General features: G+C 40.9%; 1 long non-coding RNA gene across 2 annotated transcripts; it reads right to left on the bottom strand.

Moving 5' to 3' along the window:
• Window positions 1–322: 322 nt before the first annotated feature.
• Window positions 323–5,753, bottom strand: LOC138741934 (uncharacterized). Of its 2 annotated transcripts, none has more exons than XR_011343902.1 (3): window positions 5,492–5,753; window positions 5,288–5,417; window positions 323–410 (listed from the first exon to the last, which is right to left on the bottom strand). It is a non-coding gene; the product is annotated as an uncharacterized lncRNA (long non-coding RNA). The 2 variants fall into 2 exon arrangements; XR_011343903.1 differs by having other exon boundaries at window positions 5,307–5,417.
• Window positions 5,754–5,999: the final 246 nt, after the last annotated feature.

Here is a 5,999-nt window from a genome sequence, read left to right as displayed (position 1 = left end):
TTTTTTTTTATTTCCAGCCTCAGCTGTTCTTGAAACCTAACTGAATGCCACTGTTAATGACCAGCAAGTTAATGAGAGTTCTTGCTGTTGACTCATGCAAATGGAAAAATCTGTTGAGACCATTTGAAACTCACCTTATTAAGAGCTTGGCAACAACAAAGGAGAAACTTACACTGCATTATTTTTAGCTGGTTCAACTCGCCACCCAAAGCTGAAAAAGATCATGTCTCAATTCACATCAGATTTTGGTCCCTTTAGTTGCTTCCCCTTGAAGAAATTAAATGAGCTATGATCAAAACAGACATTTTTTTTTATTTGTGGCAAAGCAAAAAAAAATTGAATGGTCTGGAGATGAACGGAGAACTGGTGGTTAATTCTTTGCAGGATTAGTGAGAAAATGCTTTGGCCTCCTGAAAACATGAAGGACATAAATTAGCACCAACAAGAATCAAGACACATGGGAGATGAAAGAGATGAAGTCTGGCTGCCTGATTAACTAAACCATAGAAATGCCAGTTTAATTCAATAAAACTAGGCGGTCATGATGATAGCAGTGGCTCGGGATTCTGAAAATCATCCCCTTCTTTCCGCATCCTCTTAATTATAAATGATTTTAATTATTCTTTGTTTAATGTCTTGTTAACTTAAACTACTTGAAGTTGATTCTTTTTAGTTTGGATGAAAGATATGCCAAATATCTCATTATCCGGATAAAATATTGCAAAAATTAATTATTTATGTGGCATATCAAGGAGAAATTTTAGCAGGGTATAAATAATACATTTTAAAGCCTTTTTAGGGAATTGGTGAATAGTTTCTCTGTGACTTAATCAAACTTTATCAAGACCAGAAGTTTACTTTTGACAAATTATGGTTTCGCATTAAGGTGTCTCAGAATCTGATAATATAGCTGTAATTCACTGCAGTTTACTGGATCGATTAGGATTGGCTGAAATGGCTGGTTCACGTATACGGCTGATGGCCGTGGATATGACCAAATGGAAAGAAGACTAAGCATTGGGGAGCATAATGAAGAGGGAAATAAGGAAGGTTACAATAGGTTTGGAGATCCAAGAAGATTCCATAAATATATTAAAAACAAAAGGGTCACAAGGGAAGGAACGTGTCTCCTTAAAGATCAGGATGGGAGTCTGCGTTAGACTGGAGGAATTCAAGACTCACAGTGTCCAAGGAGGAAAAAATATATATTACTCTCATTTCAGGCCTGAGGCCTTCTTCATAGTATGAGTGAAGAAACAATTAAAGGCTGGGGTAAGAAAGGAGGAAGAAGCAATGGACAGGAGGTGTTAATTGGATATGATAAGAGGAAAAATGAAAATTGATTTGACTGTGAAATAAACTGAGAGAAAAAGGAAGTGAGAGAGGCCACTTGAGGAAAGGAGACAGGGAAAAGAAGATGAGGTAGGGTTTTAACGGAAACAGGAGAAGTTGACTTCAGTGACTTTCGGTCGGGGTGGGGTGCCCAGATGGAAGATGAGATGTTGTTCCTCCACTTTGAGGGTGGTCTCAGTCTGGAAGTGCATGGGCAGACATGTCAACAAGGAAGCAGGGCAGGAAGTTGATATGGGTGGCCACTGGGAGATCCACACTATTGCAGTGGACAGAGCCAAGGTGCTCAACGAAGTGATCTCTCTGCCTGCGTCCAGCCTCTCTGATGTAGAGGAGAGCAGAACGGGATTACCGGATGCAGTAGATGTCACCTGCAGATTCACAAGCGAAATGTTGCTTCACTTGGAAGAACTGTTTGGGGTCCTGAATGATGGTGAGGGAGGAGGTGTGAGTACAAGTGAGGAGTTGGGGGCATATCCTCAATCAATATTGTGAATGGGAGGGGAGAGAGGTATCTGAACATAACTTTGACATGCATTAATGGTGAAGTAGTATTAATAGTCTTGGATCATATCAAGATAGATAAATCTCTGGTTAAGACCAGGTGCATCCAAGAACACCATGGGTGAAATTGTGGGAACTTCACAGACATTTTTAATTTATTGCTGAGGGCAGCAGAATTTCCAGAGTAGTGCTGTTATTTAAAAAGGATTGTCAACGTTACTTCACAATGTGACAGGTGCAGGACTGAAAAGGGTACGCTACTACACATGTTCTGGTCTTGTACCTCTCTTTCCCTTTTTTTGGGGAAGATATTTTTTGTACCTTACCTTTAGTCCTTAATGTAAATTTGAGACAAAATCCCTTTATTGTCCTATTTGGATTAACTAAAATAACTGACTTGAATTTAACAGTCTCTCAATCTCCCTTTGTCTTATTTACTAGACACTCAATACCAATGAAATGGAAAGATGTTGTCCTTCCTACTCATACTCAATGGCTATCCGATATAATGGCATGTTTAACTTTGGAAAACATCAGATGCTCTACCAATGTAATGGGTTTGAATATTTTTAAAATTTATAGGGCCCTTTATTAATTATTTTCATGATTTATAAAATTTATATTGTTCTGTGGTTTTAGTGTTCTCTATATGGTATATGATATATTTGCGGAAACTGCCAAAATGTTTGGCCTGGAAGTCAGCCTGAAGAAAACTGAGGTCCTCCATCAGCCAGCTCCCCACCACGACTACCAGCCCCCCCCACATCTCCATTGGGCACACAAAACTCAAAACGGTCAACCAGTTTACCTATCTCGGCTGCACCATTTCATCAGATGCAAGGATCGACAATGAGATAGACAACAGACTCGCCAAGGCAAATAGCGCCTTTGGAAGACTACACAAAAGAGTCTGGAAAAACAACCAACTGAAAAACCTCACAAAGATAAGCGTATACAGAGCCGTTGTCATACCCACACTCCTGTTCGGCTCCGAATCATGGGTCCTCTACCGGCACCACCTACGGCTCCTAGAACGCTTCCACCAGCGTTGTCTCCGCTCCATCCTCAACATCCATTGGAGCGCTTTCATCCCTAACGTCGAAGTACTCGAGATGGCAGAGGTCGACAGCATCGAGTCCACGCTTCTGAAGATCCAGCTGCGCTGGATGGGTCACGTCTCCAGAATGGAGGACCATCGCCTTCCCAAGATCGTGTTATATGGCGAGCTCTCCACTGGCCACCGTGACAGAGGTGCACCAAAGAAAAGGTACAAGGACTGCCTAAAGAAATCTCTTGGTGCCTGCCACATTGACCACCGCCAGTGGGCTGATAACGCCTCAAACCGTGCATCTTGGCGCCTCACAGTTTGGCGGGCAGCAACCTCCTTTGAAGAAGACCGCAGAGCCCACCTCACTGACAAAAGGCAAAGGAGGAAAAACCCAACACCCAACCCCAACCAACCAATTTTCCCCTGCAACCGCTGCAACCGTGTCTGCCTGTCCCGCATCGGACTTGTCAGCCACAAACGAGCCTGCAGCTGACGTGGACTTTTTACCCCCTCCATAAATCTTCGTCCGCGAAGCCAAGCCAAAGAAAATATGGTAGTAAATTATATGCAATGACCAACATCTTCGGAAGGGAAGGGGCTAGAATTTGAAGAATAACAATATCTTTTTTTTGTATTTTTCAATTAGCCATTTTATATTTGTTTAAGTGTGTAATATGCCACACTTTTTTGTCTTTCTGTTTATTTGTTAAAGTACCTTGTTCAGTTTTTTTCAACATATAATTACTACACCTGTCTATTCCTTTTCGTGTTCCTACTTTGTTTAATGGCTTTTACTTGTTTATTATTATTGAAATGTAATAAAAATATTAAAAAAGAAAAAGAGAATGGAGTGTAAGGATCATCCGGAAAACTACAACTCTATTAGTCTGACGGCAGTGGTAGGGAAACTGCTGGACAGGATTGAAAGAGATAGAATTTATCAGCACTTGGATGGCCAGAGGAAAATTAAGGAGAACCAGCATGGATTTTGTGCAGGAAATTGTGTCTCATGAATTTGATTAATTTTTAAAAAAAGATCAGTGACAAAGATGGTAGTGGAGGACAAGGTTGTGATTAAGTTCCACATAGCAGCTTCGTATAATTGTTTAGACTGCATGGGATAGGAGGCCAGTTAGCGAACTGGATAAAAAATTGGCTTAGTGATAGGAGTCAGGAACGAGTGGTTTTAGAGGACAGTTTTTCAGACTAGGGACTGACTAGTGGAGTGCCTCAGGGTTCATTTCTAGGACCCTTGCTTTTTGGAATGTAAATAAATTATTTGAACAAGGGTGTTTGTTGTGAGGTGAGTAAATTATCTGATGACATGATAATATGTGCTGCGGTGGTCATTGAAGAAGGTTACCTAAGTTTGCAAAGGGATCTAGATTAGATGAGGAATGGCAGATACTGCTCAACTCAGAGAAGTGTGAGGTGCTGCATTTGGGTAAATCAAACTAGGGTAGGACTTGCTCTGTTAACAGCAGTGCTACAAAGAGGACCCAAGGTGCTGCTACATCTTTCTTTAAAGATGGCAGCACAGGTGGATTGAGGAGTGAAGAGACAAGCATTTGGGACGCTTGTCTTCATGGGTCGGGGCATTGAATATTAGTGTTGAGACATCATGTTGGTTATACCCCATGTTAGTGAGGCCACACTTGGGATGTTGTGTGCAGTTTTGATTGATTGGATAATTGAAGGATTGGATAAAGCTGGAAAGGGTACTGAGGAGGTTGCCAGTTGTTGCTAGGGAAGTTGAGTTATGGTAAGAGACTAGAAAAATGGCCCATTTTCCTTAGAGTGTCAGAGTCTGTAAAATATTGAAGGACGTAGATAAGGTGAATAGTGATAGTCTGTTTTCGAGAGGAGGAGAATCTAAAGTAAGAGGACATAACTATGAAATGAGTAGGATGGATACAAGGGGACAGTTCTTCACTCAGAGGGTGGTGGGCATATGGAATGAGCAAAGTGGTGTTAACTTCCTTGGATAATTACATGGTTAGGAGGGATTGGAGGGCAATGGGAGGGGATTGGTGGGATACAGACAGCGTGGGATTTGAACCCCAGTCCTGATCGCTGACACTGTAAAAGCATTGCGCTAACCACTACGCCAACAGTGCTGGCAAGTTGGACTAATGTAGAAACGCACGTTGTTTGGCACGGACAGGCTGGGCCTACTTCTGTGATGTAAGACTCTCCAAACCATTACAACTAGTAGTGTGTTTCTCCTCTATTATCATCCACCTGTGAACTGAATGAGCTTCATTCCCTGCCTGTCTGAGAGATTAACTGAGGTGTTTCTTATCAACCATCTAGTTTATTATGTTGGCATAATCCTATTCAAAAGGGTCTTTCCTGTAACAAAAATTTGCAGAAAAAAACACTTACAAGTTATTCTTTCCCCTACCATATCAGAAAGAGGCAACAATACTTTGGCTTCTTGGCAACTCAGGAGTATAAATACAGATGTGCAAGTCACTCATTGGTGTCTTTATTTTTCTTCTGCTTTTCTGGGTGTCTATAATTGAAATAACAGATTTTCAATATACCTCTCTGATGGTTTTTAAATTGGGCAATGAAACAACTGCTCACCATGGGCATTTTCCAATATCCTCTTCGATCTGTTATAAAATGTTGTCTTTGGCTTGATGGTAAATGTGTATGATTGCATTCTCCAGCTGATAATCAGACTCAGTTTTGGATTGGAAGATCAGGAGGTGAGTACAATTAATGAATAATATTCTCACAGGTTTAGTCTGACTGGCTGAAGGCAGAGCTTTCACTCAAACCTTATTTCTGAGTCCTGTTTCCAATTCTTAAGATGGAAAAGAGATAGCGTTTAACTTCAGTTTTGGAATGGGAAGGCAAATTAATGATATGAATGGTTTTGTTCCATTAGCCCACTATTTGTGTCATAATGAACTGTTTCATAGTGTTCTATAAGTGTGTGAGGTGCTGTGTTTCAGGTGAATTTGATATAGCTATGCCCAAAGTTGACAACGTGCATAAAAATGGGATCACCTTTAATTTATTGTATGACCATTCCACGATAGAAATATGGTTTAGAGCAGGGGTACCCAAACTCTTTAGACCATTGACC

This window comes from Narcine bancroftii, chromosome 8 (assembly GCF_036971445.1).
Source record: "Narcine bancroftii isolate sNarBan1 chromosome 8, sNarBan1.hap1, whole genome shotgun sequence".
Classification (NCBI taxonomy): Eukaryota; Metazoa; Chordata; class Chondrichthyes; order Torpediniformes; family Narcinidae; genus Narcine; species Narcine bancroftii.
This window is presented reverse-complemented; position numbering and strand designations above follow the sequence as displayed.